The following is a 16,125-nucleotide window of genomic DNA, read 5'->3' as shown; positions in this document are numbered from 1 at the left end:
CCTGGGTTTCTTTGTTGTTCCCTGAGTAACCTGGAGCAAGAGGGTTCCTCTGTATTTCACCCGTGTGGGAGAGTGAACAAACGCCCAGGTGCCGTGCTGTGTAAGGGTCTGTGACATTGACTTATGCCAACATTTGCTTTTCTCTGCCTCTATTTAGAGCAGAATAAGAGCATGGGAAACTAACGGTCATTGAACCTCCATTGGGTATCAAGGGTTGTGCTGGGGCTCACTCTAGCCTAAATGTGGTGTCATATAAGCCCAAGATGTGGAAACAGTGATCAGAAATGTAAAGTTGTTTATATAAAGTAACACAGTTAGTGAACAAAGGAGCTGAGATTTAAGTATGGTTCTGTAATTCAAAGGTTCTTACTCGTCTCCCTACATCATACTACCTTCAATAAAAGATAAGTTCATATTACGTAGAGGTTGATGGGGAGGGTGAAATGAGGGAGAGAGAGAGAGAGAGAGAGAGAGAGAGAGAGAGAGAGAGAGAGAGAAGAAGAAGAAGAAGAAGAAGAAGAAGAAGAAGAAGAAGAGAGAGAGAAAAAGAGAAGAGAAGAGAAGAGAAGAGAAGAGAAGAGAAGAGAAGAGAAGAGAAGAGAAGGGAAGAGAAGAGAAGAGGAGACCCAAGGATACAGATTATTCAAACACCAAGAGTCAAAAAGTGTAAGTAAATGTGTGGTGAGAGCTGAAAGGCACATGTTAAAGTAGTGGTTGCCTTCTTAAAAGGACCAGAAATTCAGGTCGAGCAGAGTGTGGTGATGGAGGGATTCAGGCCCTGAATGGACAGATTTTTTTTCTGTTTCTTTTTTAAGTGGAGGCTGAAATCCAGAATTTTATGTGAAACCATCTAATTAATATCTGCAGCAACGAACTCACGAAAACTCTAAACATCATGCAAACCTAATAACAATCCACCCACACCTAGATTCTACCCACAAGCCGCTACATGCAAACTCTGGACATTTAGCATAACGTCCTAACCGTAGGCATGAGACTGAAACATTTCACGTTGGGACCCTGGGAAGGCCTCCTCTCTGGATTTCCTTTTTAGAGAAAGTGAACTTTCTGGAATGTTCAGAGCTGAGATACTAGGGTACTAGGATCCCATCAACCCCACTAAAATGACTGGGACTCACACCAGCCATCCTTTCCTCTCTTGGTGAGTTGAGGGGAGCCGTACATACATGCCACTAAAGCCAGTAAGAGTATCCTTTTTTTTTTTTTTTTCTAAAAAGCAACAAATTATTTGAGAGCACTTGGTTGGAAACTAGCTCTACCCCTATAGTTAAATCCAATTATTCCATAATTATAGGGAGTCTGCACACATCAGAGCTCTGTTGGAAGAGAATAGGAACACCACAGTTCTTCAAAACGCTGGCCAGAGGTAAACTATAATCTCGCTGCCTGTCATCCTGGCAGAACCTTCATGGGAAAGAAGGCACACTTAGCTCTCGATTTTCCATCAGAGGACAACCCCGTGGACACCTCCTAGCTGCTGAGTGCCACTGGCTCTCTTAGGGCTCAGAAAAGATGGGAGAGGGAGGTGTCTCTTATTCCCTTTCCAACTTGTCAGAAAATAGTGGTCGGCTCATATTTCCAAACCCAACAGAATTAGGCACTAGGCCTATGGAGAAAAGGAAATTCTCAGTCATTTAAGAATCTTTACCATTTCTTCTTCTTATTATTATTATTATTATTAGTAGTAGTAGTAGTAGTAGTAGTATTTGAGGTGGGGAAGAAAGCACTAGATTTAAAAACAAACAACAACAATACCCAAATCTGAAACTACAAGGAAAACCTTCGAGGTGTCTCTCAGTCATTGCAAAAGAGCCTGTTTAACTTGTCCATTTTTCATCCTCACAGGTGCCCAGAGGCCTCAGATTTGAGGGAAATGTTAAATTGTCATTGTTGTTGGCTACAACACAAACAGGCAGACAAGCGTCACTAAACTTGGAGGGTTTGATCTGTGCAATATTATAACTGCACAGTTTGTCAATAATATTCTCCTGCTGAAAGTCATGGGGGCATGCCTATGCCCCTGTTGAAACCCTTTCACCATCTTTACAAAAACTCCTGGCTTGCCTGGCCGGCGTGGCTCAGTGGTTGAGCATAGACCTATGAACCAGGAGGTCAAGGTTCAATTCCAGGTCAGGGTACATGCCTGGGTTTCGGGCTCAATCCAAAGTGTGCAAGAGGCAGCCAATCAATGATTCTCTCTCATCATTGATGTTTCTATCTCTCTCTCCCTCTTCCTTCCTCTCCGAAAGAAATAAAAATATAAAATAAAGAAAAAAACAAAAACTCCTGGCTTCACTTTGAAGGGACCATCTAACACAGGCGGCTGAGGGAGGGAGGGGGTGGCCTGGGGGGGTGGGGGTTCAGGGCTTTCCTCGGGACAGAGTTAATTTTGTGGAAGTAATATCATATCTAATTCCTCCCTAATCCCCATCTCATTTTTGCTACAAAATACGTGACTGAAAGGAAGTTTCAATGGATTCATCAAGCAGGCACGAACCCTGACCTCGTGCAGGGCAGTGTGGGTTTTATATGGAAGAGAAAAGTAGCTGAGAATCTGAAAGTGTAATGAGAAGACGAAAGGTGGAAGTCTCGGCCCGAGGAGTCAGAAAGCCTTTTCCCCAAATCCGAATTCTAATAGTCATGTTACCTCCTGTGAGTTACCTCACTTTCCATATCTTTGAAATGACTGTGCCATGGGATTACAGGAGGAAATATGAGCAAAACCCTGTATAATAACCTAAGACAGACCTTAGGGGCATGTCTGGGGACTGGCCCTGCCTCGGGAGGAAGTGACGGCCCAGCGACAGGGAGAGCCAGCAGCCACCTGCCCACCATGGGGAAGAGGCACGTGGGGAGGCCCACATGGAGAAGGGGAGTGAGTGGGGAAAGAGAGAGGGGTGGCAGAGCGCTTCAGGGACAGTACATTCAGAATACTCAGAGGAATGTTCTAGAATCTAGATGGAGGAATGAGTGTAAGCAAGAGCACAGAGCAGAAGCATCATGGGGGCTGCATGTCCTGGAAAGAGAAAGCAGCCTGTGGGGCTGCAGTTTGGGGTTCAGGACCAGAACTAGGGCCTTCAGCATTGCTGCCCCAATGTGTTGAGTGTCACTGAGAGCAAAGCGGGCAGGGGAGCCAGCCCTCAGCCCTGGGAAAGCAACATGGAGAGCCAGCAAGGGGGACGTCAAGCAACATGGAGAGCCAGCAAGGGGGAGGGGGGTGGGAAGCAACACAGAGAGCCAGCGAGAGGGGGGCGGTCATGGAAAGCCAATGAAGAGTGGTCATGGAGAGCCAGTGAAGGGGGAGGGGGTCATGGAGAGCCAGTGAAGGGGGAGGGGGTCATGGAGAGCCAGTGAGGGGGGAGGGGGTCATGGAGAGCCAGTGAAGGGGGGAGGGGGTCATGGAGAGCCAGTGAAGGGGGAGGGGGTCATGGAGAGCCAGTGAAGAGGGAGGGGGGGGTCATGGAGAGCCAGTGAAGGGGGAGGGGGTCATGGAGAGCCAGTGAGGGGGGAGGGGGTCATGGAGAGCCAGTGAGGGGGGAGGGGGTCATGGAGAGCCAGTGAAGAGGGAGGGGGGTTCATGGAGAGCCAGTGAAGGGGGAGGGGGTCATGGAGAGCCAGTGAAGGGGGAGGGGGTCATGGAGAGCCAGTGAAGAGGGAGGGGAGGGGGTCATGGAGAGCCAGTGAAGGGGGAGGGGGTCATGGAGAGCTAGAGAAGGGGGAGTGGAGAGCTAGAGCCAGCGAGGCGGGGACAGAGTTGGGCTGTAAAGGCTTAGCAACTGGCTCCCGGGAGGACCCTGACTTGTAGCATGGTACACGTCCTCCCACCAGGGCTGATTTCAAGCTACCAATGTGTTTAACAACCAGATGGCAAGCGATTCCCTGGAATTCTAACAAGCGGCTCTCCCTAGCAGGTGTTAGCCAGCTGCAGTTCAGCTCTGGGTTGGGTGGAGGAAAATTGGGGAATGCCAGCAGGTCCTCGGACCAGACACTGAGCCTAGAAACTGGGTCCACCCGGCGACTCTGAGTCTGCATTTTACCATTTTGGACTCTGGGTTGCACTCAGCTTCATAACGACAATGCAGCTCTTTGTTTTGGGGGACATTCCCAGGCACTACCGTCATGCCCACTCCTCAATGAGGACACAGTGTCAGAGTCACTGTGACTCAACTAAACGGCACAATCAGCAATTGGGAGTCTGGGCTCAAACGTCAGTCTGCTCCCTTTCTGCCTCTCCCACCCCAACAGGTGTCACCCCTGACACCTGGTTCATTCCAGTTCAGTAAGAATGAAGAGTCCCTCCCTAGCTCCTCCCCATCCCCAGTTTCCAAAGATGCTGCATAGATTTAGGCGATGGTTCGTCCCTGCCTTTGGAAAGTGGATCCCAGGGTTGAGCCTCAAGCTCGGTTCCTCTTCTTCCCCAGCTCCTTGTCAGCCCATCGCCCACCCCAGCATCACAAACCCAAACCCCTTCCCCCGGGCTCCGCTGCGGCCCAGGAAGGCACAGCAATCTCATCACCTTCAGACAATTTGCTTTGGCCCTGCTGCATCCTCCCGCTTATTAAATTGTGGGATCACCCCTCTTGCTGCAGCGACAGGGCTCCCGGCTGCTTTATTGCTCTGTTGCTCAGAACTGCTGAGCTCAGCCACAGAGCTCACTTCTCCAGACTCGGCGAGATGGATGCGCTGGCACCCGCCAGCGTGTTCTGAGAGCAGAAACCAGTCCTCTGAGCCCCCAAACCATTCCCTAGCTGGAGGTCTGCTTTCTAATTGTTTTGTCTAAGGGCCCCAAACGTGGCTTATTTCTGCAACAGATCATCAGATGGCTGAAAAGTTTTGCAGCAATACAACCCTCCCCCCGCTTTGTGCACCGCATTCATTTGCCCACCTAATCTCCTTTCTGGGACTATTAGGCAAGCCAGGCTGAAATGCTCTTAACAGTCTAATTAGCCACAGGTCCGTATGCGCAGGTGTGTGCACACAAGCATGCGCACCAGCCCACTGGTGCTGAGCTAAGCAGCCTGGTGGCCTCAAGCCTGCCTGTCACCCTTTAGCAGCTCCCCGGGTCAGTTTCTCCCCATTAAAACTTGCCCCTCTGCTGCTGATCTTCCCTCTTTATTTAGCAAATTCTAACTGGCATCTGATGAAACACAAAAAAATGCAGTGAGGCAGCCAGCAGAGATTGCCAAACTCGATTACCTGCCCAGATCTATCTCGCAGAGGTGCTGATGCGGAAGAGTTTGGCTTAGATTTTTTCCCTCCTAGGCAGGCTAGGCTCCTTCAATCCCCTCCCATTCTTTACTCTAGACCCCCCAAGTGGTAAATCCACATCTGACCGAGGGTGGAGCTGACATTTTCCTTTTTTAAAAAATATATTTTTTATTGATTTCAGAGAGGAAGGGAGAGGGAGAGAAAGATAGAAACATCAATGATGAGAGAGAATCATTGATCGGCTGCCTCCTGCACGCCCCCTACTGGGGATTGAGCCTGCAGCCCAGCATGTGCCCTTGACCGGAATTGAACCCTAGATCCTTCAGTCTGCAGGCCAATTCTCTATCCACTGAGCCAAACCAGCTAGGGCTGGAGCTGGCATTTTTCTAAGGAATAAGACCACCTGCCCATCTCTGCTCAAACCCCACTACCCCAAGGAGCCCCCGCTCCAAATTCTCTTTTCTCCCGTTGGCACAGTTCCTCTTGCATTTCGGAGCTCAGTGGGGTGGCACCTCCTCCATGAAGCCTTCCTAATATGCAAGGCAGGAAGACAGGCTTCTCTTGGCTCCTGCAGTGCCAGTCCAGGGGCTACCATACTTGTCCCTTTCTCTAGCAGCACGGGTCAGCATGCTGGTTCCCTCTCTGCATGCAAAGTCTTTGTGTTGCGGGCCTGCCTCTTAGTCATCCATTTATCTGCAGCACCTGGTCAAGTATCTCCCGTGTAGTAGGTGCCCAATAAAGGCTGAATGGAGATATGAATTAACAGATGACCCCTGCTTTTCCTCTGTGCTGTCCATACCCTCTAATTCCCCAAACGCTGAGAGCCAGGAGTCAAGGTCTGAGGAGCACAGCCACCTCCCGCTCACTGTTTCCGGATCTCCCTCTCTGTTCAGGAGCACGAGCTGCTTCGGCTGATCAAAGCATCTTCCATTAGAAACTTCCCCATTCCTCTGCTTTCCTAAAGTCGTCCCCGGATGTTGTAAACACAGAAAAATAAAATCTCCAATGACCATTCTCCACGGAAATGGAAGTTCCCCAAACCCAGAAAGCCTCCAGGCAGGTAGGAGAGATTGTGTGGAGCAGATAACGGTGGGCAGTGTCCAGAGGAGCTGAGCTAAAACCATGGCTTTGCTTTTGCATGCTACAGGATTCCCTGGGCTCCTTCTTCTGCCTTGAGCAGGAAAGGGACAGGGGGGGCCTGGGGTTTTCCCCTCACCTGGAGAACTAGCTTAGGCCTTGGGAGGGAGGGGCCAGGGAGAGGAGACCTTCAACAGGCAGGCTTCCGCCCAGCTCCCCTCCTCTACCGTCTCCAGAGAATGTGGCCACCTCAGGGATGAGGGACCTTCAGCCCCGCGGAGCAGGAAAACATCTGGTCACAGCTCCTGAAACTCTGGGACAGGTTCTGATCAATGCTGGCGTGGAGAGGGGCCAGGAGAATGAAGGGAAGGGGTGTAAGACCCGGACCCCAAGTCTCCTCAGTCACAGCCTCTCTTCACCTTTACCCCGTGGTCGGCAAACTGCGGCTCGCGAGCCACATGCGGCTCTTTGGCCCCTTGAGTGTGGCTTTTCCACAAAATACCACGGCCTGGGTGAGTCTGTTTGGAAGAAGTGGCGTTAGAAGAAGTTTAAGTTTAAAAAATTTGGCTCTCCAAAGAAATTTCAATCGTTGTCCTGTTGATATTTGGCTCTGTTGACTGATGAGTTTACCGACCACTGCCTTTACCCATTTAACAGATGATTACTGAGCATCTACCAGGTGCCGGGAAGGTCTCAGCGCAGGGAATGTAGGGCTTTCTTTTCTTTTCGAAGATCCATGGCCTAGTGAGAGAGAAAGATGGGGCCTCGGGAACTGTAAGATGACGCTTGTAGACACAGGCCCAGAGCACAGGATGCTACGTGCAGAGTGCGGATGTGATTTCGGGATACAGAGGCCTGGCCAGTGAAGACCAACCCAAAATCAACGTCCATGCGCAGCACTGGCACCGGACAAGTCCACTGAAGAGCTACAGTCACGTGGGAGGGAAGGGGCAGTCAAGACGGCAGGAAGGGGCTTCGATTTGATTTATTGACTTGGATTCAGGGGTTTGGCCCCACCTGCTCAGACAGGTGTTCTAGTCCACCTGGTGGGGGTATGCAGGGAGCATGCCTGCTCCTTCCATGTACCCCTAGGGGGGGGACTTGCCCTCTCTCAAGGGGCTATATTAACTCCAGAATCACCAGGTGTCTTTTTCCACCTGCCTGTGTCCTGCAGGGTCTGTCTCTAAGAAAGTAGTTCTACGTGGAACAGGTGATAGGAAAAGAAATTGTTCCTAATTCTACCCATGGGGCCACTAAGAACAAATATAACCCTCTTCTATGTGGCGCATCTGCATGTACTCGAAAACACCTGTCGTAATCCTCCTGCTGCTCCCTAGTCATCACTTCTCCAGACTAAACATCCTTAATCCTTCCTCAGAGTGACACATTTTCAAGCCCACCCACCATTCTGATCACCTTTTTCTCCCTTTCATACTTGTATTGTACCTTTCTTCAAATGTGAAGCCTATAACTGAACATAATAAGCCAGGTGTAATCTAAGCAATATAGAATAGACTAGGAATATCACCTCCCTTGTTTTCTCACTCATATTTCTAATAATACAACCGAAGATAGAATTTACTCTTTGACAGCCACATTATAACATTGAATCTTGTAAAGCTTCCTATAAGCTCAAACCCTAAGTTGTTGTTGTTTTTTCATTTCTGCTGCGAAACCACATCTTCTCCCCTTATGTTGATGCACTTACTTTCTGGGCCAAAGTGACCACCTAGGAAGTGGCAGAAAAAAATTAGCAGGCATGTTCCTGGCTTTGGGCCCTTACTGATAAACCTGTAGGGTGAGGCCCTCCTAAGCTCAACACGTGGGACAGAGCAAGAGGCTGAGAGTGAGAGGTGATGAAGGCTCCAGTCTGTTGGCAGCCCAAAGGGCACCCTCCCCCACACCTCCAGGCCATGGGCTCTGATGTTTCCAGCAGCTTCTGGGAACAAGCTGTCTCCTTCTGTCACGCTACCCGTCCTGTTTTACTCCTAAGAGGTCACAATGACCACTCCAAATGGGCTCCTTAGACACCTCGGTTGCTTCTCGTTCTGTGCCCCTCCCCAGGAGAACGAACTGACTGCACAGGAGGACAGTGGGCACCCGTGCTAGGCATGAAGGCGGAGCTGCAAGATTAGAGGAGCTTATAACCAGAATTTAGTCAGGAGAGAGTGGCAGGTAACGAACGCTAATCCGGTGTTAGAACACTTGGGAGAGTTTGCAATCTTTTACCTGTTTCCTCAACAGCTAAAGATGTGACAGTCACATATGGCGCTGGAAGTCAGAGCGGAGGGAATGGCAGACCAGAGATCCCCGTGGGGCCCAAAGATCTTCTCACAGTAGAGAATCCCTGGCTAGGTCGTGTTGAGGGGGAGAAGGAATGAGGATGGAGGGATATGCATACAGACATCAAACCAAAACATGAAGCCCAAGATGAGAGAAAGTGAGCACACACCGTGATGTGGCTAGCTCCTGAGTGGAGACGGAGCCCTGTGCTCCAGCCCAGCCAACCTGCCCTGCCCCCTCTACTCCTCTCTGCCCTCACACTCTCCCTCCCACAGGCATGCGATCCTTGAAAGAGCCTGGGAAACGCCGATGGCAGATGTAGGGAAAGGGACGACATCTAGAGCCTTTGCCTCTTAAGTGACTTTGGAACAAAGAGCCAGATTGAGGGATGCGGGGACAGGAGGCTACCAGCAAAGCCACCCTGCTATGCTTCCCTCCCCCCCCCGCCCCCGCAGACCCACCATAAAAACCAGTGTGTTTGGACCAGTCCACAGAGCATCCTCCTGGACCACGGTGAATCAGGCCGAGGGGAAGGTAAATAAGAATCACAATAACTCCGGGCAGGTGAGTCTGTCCCGGCTGTGTTGGCTGTGTTATTGTTTCCATTTTCTAAACAAATGTAGAGGTCAAGATGCCCCCTGGATGGCGAAGAATGGGACCAGCAGGACCTCTGCTTGTTTTCCACCCTCGGTGCCACTCCTGCCCTCCCTTTACCCCACGTTTTGGGGCAGCCATCTCCCTAGCAGCCGGCCTTCTGCCTCCAGTCCTCCCTTGGAGCACAGTGAGCTTCTGAGGCAGGTGAGGGCTCCTTCCTCGGGGTTTCCATTCCAGCGGCTCCTAACCCACCTCCAGGCCTCCCTCCTCTGTCCAGGGCCAACTCAAATGTCGCCTTCTCTGTGGGACCTTCCCTGAACCTCAGGGACAAGAGTTGACATAGCCTTTTGGGGGAGTATTCAGAGTGTTTTTCTCATGGGCCTGTTTTTATATCTGTGCATGTACATGGATATCTAAGTTGGGAGTTCCTAAAGGGTAAAGAGCTCACGCACCTGGTGCAGGGTTGAGTGAGGTGGAGTGAGGCGGTGAGAGAGATTGTGTATCACTGAATGAATGAATGAAAATTACAGGAAAGGAGAGAGAGCTGGACAAGGGTCCAGGGTCTCTAACTCACAAGTATATGTGTATCGTCTTACCAGGGACTTTGTTTCTCTCTCTACATTCCTAATTGGAAAAAGGGAAAGCTGAGGCTACACTAAGGCAATTTGGGTCCAGTTGGCAGCACAATTGTGTGTCCTGACAGTTTGGGGAGGAATCCCCACACTTAAGAAAGCTATCACCCAGAAAATCTCCTTCCCCTCACCCTCCATGGAAAACGTGCCGAATGCCCCAGACAAATGCGAGGCCCTCCGGAACCAGGGAAGAGCCCTTAAGAGCAGGTCCAGGTAGACTAGAATCGTGACCCTGCATGAACGTGAGACAGAAATTCTCTTCTCAGAGCCTCAGGTTCCCACCTGTTTGGTAAGAGGTTTGGATGAGCAGATTTCTAAAGAGATTTTGAGCAGTTAGGATCAACTTCTATGAAGGGCTGTGGGACAGGACTGCACCAAGATGTCCTCTGGACCAGGCCTTCCATCCCTCCCCTACCTGGAGGAGGGAGGCATCTACCTTAGCTGTGCCCCAGGTTCGCCTTGAGAACGCGTGGAAATCAGGCAAGGATTCAGGCGAAGTGCACTACGCATGAGGAGGCTTCCATTTCCCTTACCTTCCTGCCAAGAGGGCGAGTGGGGAAGGGGGAGCAGGCACAGGGAAGAGGGGGCTGGGGTGGGGGCACAGATGAGCAACTTCCCCTCACAAAGAGGGTCTCTTCCCCACCCTGGGAATGGAAGGAAAGCAAGTGGCAAAGTCTCTTGGGTTGCAAAAGCCCCTTGCTTCTCATTGGAGAGCAGCAAACTCAGTTTGTGCTTCATATCAATAACCAGGAGGTTGGCCTCTGCTCAGACCCTTGGCCTCTTTCTGTGGCTGTTCTGGGATGGGCTGGATTCCTGAAGTGCACTGCACAGAGCTAAGAAACGGGGTCACGGCTGAAAGCTCAAAGGACCATCGATTCCTGCTGCCTACACACAGGCACACCACACACACACACACACACACACACACACACACACACACACACACCCATCGCTTCTTCCAGCCCTGATAAGATCTCAGCATTCCCTTTTCTTTCCTGCAGGTCTTCCAGAGGCCAAAGCCTCCAGGGCCAGCACTCAGATAACCTGCAGACTCCCCAGTGATGCAGCCCTCGCCTCCCTTCCCTCCCTTTCTGGTGTTCACAGAACAATAAGAAAGAAACATCAGTTTGCAGAGAGGCCTCGCCATTCACGGCCCCCTGGGGTGTGGGTCCTGAGAGGCGGGGCCCGCAGCCCGGGCCCTCTCTCCATTGGTTGGGCCCAGCAGGTAACCCGAAGCTTTGCTGTGAGGTGCATAAATAAAGAGTGAAACTAGTGCCACCTCCTTGAAAGGGGCCAGTCCTTCTTCTTCCCCCTGGCCTTGGAAAAACCAGTTTCTCTCTCTTTCATTGTCTGTTACCAACTTCTATTCTAAAACGTCAACGGAACCCCAACCATATTCCAAACTCTCTTTTCCAGCTACCTTTTAGTCCCCTCTACTCCAACTCACTTTCCTCTGCTCTCACATGCCTTCTTACTAAAGGGAGAATGGCTTTGGGGACACCCCCCCCCCATCTCCCCTCAGGAGCCATTTCTGTTCTGCACGGGTCTGCCACACTGGACACTTTATACAGTAAGTAGTTCTCCTTTCTCATTTCCTGTCCTCGAACCTTAGGAGTGGAAGAACATTCCAAGACTTGGAATTCCTTTTCTTTCTCTCGTGGGCGTGAGCCTGTAGCCTCCCCTTTGTCTGAGTTTTCTTATCAAAAATCTATTGATTGTTTCGAATCAAGCTCATAGTAGGCCCTGCTGTGTTGAAGGTTCCGACATTCATACCTACAGGTGAGTCCGAAATCTCTGGGTTTGCGGGGCTTGGGGCAACTAAAGCCGAGGGGCTACTACCTCTGCAGAATCACTGGGCAGGAAGAGCGGAGGCTGGACTGTGGAAAAGGCCACATTCACTGGAAGTTACTCACCACCTTCTCCAAGGCGAAAGTGGCTGACCCTGCTGTACTAACCAAACCTCCAGCTCGCTCGGGGTTGTCTTGGGGATTTCCACTGATCCCAGGCAATAAAGCTCACCCGTAACGGGAGCTGGCGAGGAACAGGGGTGCTGAGCAGTTAGGTACCAGGACGGCAGCTCTGTCTGATTCGTGGAGATTTGCACCACACGAGGAGCTGGGGGTGGGCGGGCTTTTCAGTCCTGGCCTGGAAGGTGCGGTGCTAACAGGAAATCAAGGACCTGGTTCCCTTCTTTGCTTCTCGTGGCCAAGTTGGTTTTATTAGGAAGCCACTTGGGGCCAGTCCTGAGGGCAGTTGGGGGCGGGAAAGCAGTCACCGAGTGAGCTTCCTCTATAAGCCAAGCACTTGCCTGGTTTGCTTCTTGTGCCCAAACCCTCCTCTGCGAGTGGCCAAGGAGAGGTCACTGGGGCATCACGTTGGCAAAGGCATGGTGGACAGAAGAATCTTGAACTCCGGGCGAGGGGTCCAGTGTGCTCCAGGCTCCTGATACAGCTCATCTCACCTCTGTCTGTAGCCTCTGAAGGTCTGCAGGGTGGGGGGAGGGCGCTAGGAAAGGGCCTGCTTTGTCTGGGGTAAATAACATCAGTGCTGCCTATTGTCTGCATTGTCTTTCACAAGGTGCTTTACAGACACAGTCGCCTCCGGAGTATCCAACCTGCAGGCCGAGGACCCCACGTGAAGGCGAGGCGCTCCCACCAAGGACTTGGGAGAATCTGGTGGGAGGATGAGAGTGGGGTAAGGAGGGTCTGCAGGGAGACACACTGGCCCCTTTGCTTCCAAGTTGGGCTAAAATCCAAAGAGAATGCAGAGAATCCTCCCGTCCCAGAACTCTTTCCTTCCACCATCTCCTGCCATCGTTTATCAGAGCCCAACGGGAGGTCTATAAAATAGACCAAAGTCATTGCAGGACTATGTGGTGTAGACCATTCACAAGCAGCCCGCGTCTCTCTCGTGACTGAACTGAGTGTTCATGAGGAAGGCTGAGTGGAGGAGCATGGGCCAGCCTTCTTCCTCTCAGTACCCAAGGACAGCGGGGCTCTTCCCCCGCCATGGCTAGGACCCCCAGCCCTTGTTGAGGAGTCTTTTTCAGAGGCCCGATTCCCCGGGGCTGGGGAGGCTGGATGTCAGGGGAGGAGCCACGTTCTAAGCTACTGCCTCTCAGCATCGGGTCAGAACAAGCCCCAGGAAGAAAGTATTCCAAACAACAGGGCGGATCTGCCCTAACTACCCCGTGTGCATGTTGGTGCTGAGAACAGCCTTTTATGGGGTTTGCACTGAGCCACGGGCGTGTCTGAACACAGCAAGGAAGAGGCCCGGCAGCAGCCACACAGCCACTGGTTCGTGGGCACTTCTCTTAGGCGGGTGGGGAGGCCTCAGAGCCCAAGTTAGTTCAGTCTCTGAAAGCCAGGCCATCCCCTCCCCCCACCCCCACAGCCCCCAACCCTATGCCTCCAAAAGGTGAGGTTGTGCCATTTCCAAACAGACTTAGGACAGGATGTGGGGCCACCAGAAAGCAGACGTCCTGGGTAAGTCTAGGTCCAAGAGCAAGACCCAGGAGTCTCACCCTTCTCTAACCCCCCACCACCACCCCAGGAATGGGCCTGGCTCAGGCCCGGATCCTGGTCCCTCCCGAGCTCCTCAGCCCCTCCTCCTGATTGCACACTGGCAGGTGGGCCTGCAAAGTGCTGTCCACGCTCACTGGACCGTGCATTGTGGAGAGGAGGCCCCGTCCCTGCATCCCATCACCTTGGTGAGCAGGTCCATAGGTGATGGGTTTTTTCCTAAAGTAACTTCAGAACACCTGACTTCCACACCGAGCTCAGTCACATCACACACAGGGGGACACGGACAAAGGGGGAAGATGGCCAGCTCCCCAACGAAGTAGACACAGATATGCCTGGATGGCTGCCTCGGGGGTGAGAAACAGCAGAGTGCCAGCCCCACAGCCCAGCCCGCCAACTCAGCACTGTCCGTCCGTCCGTGCTGCAGACACAGGGTGCCTTGGTGAGCCTGCTCTCTGCAGCCCGTGGAAGGCAGTGATCCTGGGAGGGCAGAGAGTATCCAGGTTCCCCACATCTCCCACATCCACGATTCAAAGATCCCGAAGGCCTGCGACCGGGCAGTAACCCTGCGTGCAGAGGCTGGGGATGGCGTGCAGCCCACCCTCTGAGAAAAAGACCCCCGGACGATCCATGTGTTTCTCTTGTCCTTCATTCCACCGGAGTCTGTTTCATACCCAACCAGATTTCAGTGGAGTGAAGTTCAGGAGGCATGGAGCTGACGCCGCAGCCGCCGCAGCCCCAACAGTGGCAGCCGGGGGGACCTCTGACTTAGAAAACGAAACCCCAGGGAGAGATGGGAGAGATGAGGAGACACTGGAGCGAGTGTCTTCTGCAGAGGGGACCGGTGTAGGCGGATTGGGAACAGCACCACAGATAGGAACCGCCTTCTAAATGCATGCAACGGAAATGCGTGTTTTCTGTAACTTACAAACATTAAAAAGTCATCCGTTTGCTGGAAAACTGTGTCTGTGCTTCATGCTGTTGGATGCTGACTCCCTGACTGAAGTCACCTCCCCTTTGGGTTAAAAGGGAGGCCTGAGGGGGAACAATCTATCAGCCCCGTCTGTCCTGGGGCTTCCAGGCAGGTGGCTGAAACTTGACTTGCAATCAGCAAGGAGCCCCGCAGTGCCGGCAGGACCTGCAGAATGGGGTAAAAACCTCCCGGAAGATGTTTTTAAACCCACTTACATTGCAATAAAGTAAATGTAAATAAGACTTAAGTGAAGGCAGGTGGCAGAGATTTCAGACGCTGAACAAGTTGTATCTCGGAGGGAGTGGGTGTCAATTCTGCAAAGATGAACATGCTTGAACACATTTGACACACACACAAAATGTCAGATCCAACATTAATCCTTTATCAATTGTAATTGCCTTTATATGGGTCTCGTCTCCCCAAGATACATGCTGAACACACCAGGCTCGGTAGAAAGCTGGGAGGAAAAACACAAATAATACGCCTCAGCTGTCAGGGCCTGTGATTTGCTTTGATGGATTTTAACACTGATTTCCCTGGCTTTACAAGCCTGTGTGATTTTTTTTTTAAGAAAAACTCCATGTCTCTCCTTTAGGGAAGGAGAAGGATGTGGGGAGGGGGTGGGGCAGGCCCCTAAGTCCTAAGGAAGTCCACAGTTATGGAGGGGTGGGGGATGCCCAAGGCTTTCTCTTAATTGCCCTTTCGTTAGGTAAACAGGCTGTCCAGGGAGCCAGTCTGGCTAAGGAGGCAAGCTCTGAACAAAGCCCGGCCCTGCCGAGTCTTCAGAAAAACCGGTTTTCGCCTCCAGAATGTGCCCCAGGCGGCAAAACTCAATAGAGCCCCCTGGCCTGGCAAAGGGTGTTTTTCTTAGGCGCTCCCTATTAAGGAGATTCCAGCTTTGTGGAGGCAAAACCTGTCACTTGGGTATCTGAGTCCCTCCCCCAGCCAGTGACCTCTGAGGAGAGGGGTCCCTCCCTCCTCCCCCACCTCCTCCCTGGGACTCTGCCCCTGAGGAATTAAGGGCTCCCAGACTGATGCCGGAGCCAAGATGAAAAAGCATTTCTCTGTCCCTGTCACCCTCGCCCCTACATTAGGCTCACGGATAACAAAAGGGGGAAGAGGACAAGCCACGGGCATTAAAAAAAAAAAAAAATGTTTACCCGGCCTGGCTGGTATTGCTCAGTGGTTGAGCATGGACCTATGAACCAGGAGGTCAAGGTTGGATGCCTGGGTTGGGGGCTTGATCCCCAGTGTGAGGCATGCAGGAGGCAGCCGATCATTGATTCTCGTCATTGATGTTGCTATCTCTCTCTCCCTCTCCCTTCCTTGCTAAAATCAATAAAAATATATTTTAAAAAACGTTTACCCATAGCCCTAACTGGTTTGGCCCAGTGGATAGAGCGTCGGCCTGCGGACTCAAGGGTCCCGGGTTCAATTCCGATCAGGGGATGTACCTTGGTTGTGGGTACATCCCCAGTAGGGGGTGTGCAAGAGGCAGCTGATCGATGTTTCTCTCTCATCGATGTTTCTGGCTCTCTATCCCTCTCCCTTCCTCTCTGTAAAAAAGAAATCAATAAAATATATTTAAAAAAAACGTTTACCCATAAAAATGATGCAGTGAATGGGGTTTGGAGGGGTTGGGAGTACTTAGGTAACTAACCAGCAGACACCTCCATTCGGGGCTCTGCAGGAACCCAAAGCACAAAGCAGAAGGGAGGTGGCACTTTCATTGGCAGCTTGGCCTGAGCCCTATGACCTGGAGTCTTTTTAATGGAAGAAGAGGGAGAGAGAGAGAGAGAGAGAGAGAGACCTGGCT

The 16,125-nt window shown here is 51.7% G+C and overlaps 1 long non-coding RNA gene and 1 other non-coding gene across 2 annotated transcripts; both read left to right on the top strand.

Annotated features, from left to right (window-relative positions):
- The first annotated feature begins 11,113 nt into the window (after positions 1-11,113).
- LOC129147961 (uncharacterized) lies at positions 11,114-14,278 on the top strand. Its single transcript, XR_008555172.1, has 3 exons — positions 11,114-11,594; positions 12,393-12,509; positions 14,019-14,278. It is a non-coding gene; the product is annotated as an uncharacterized LOC129147961 (long non-coding RNA).
- On the top strand, positions 13,971-14,049 carry MIR205 (microRNA mir-205). The gene has a single exon (NR_129235.2). It is a non-coding gene; the product is annotated as a microRNA mir-205 (primary transcript).
- Positions 14,279-16,125: the final 1,847 nt, after the last annotated feature.

The sequence above is a fragment of the Eptesicus fuscus genome, chromosome 22 (genome assembly GCF_027574615.1).
Source record: "Eptesicus fuscus isolate TK198812 chromosome 22, DD_ASM_mEF_20220401, whole genome shotgun sequence".
NCBI lineage: Eukaryota > Metazoa > Chordata > Mammalia > Chiroptera > Vespertilionidae > Eptesicus > Eptesicus fuscus.
Note: the sequence above shows the minus strand (reverse complement) of the source record. Positions and strands in the feature narration are given on the sequence as shown.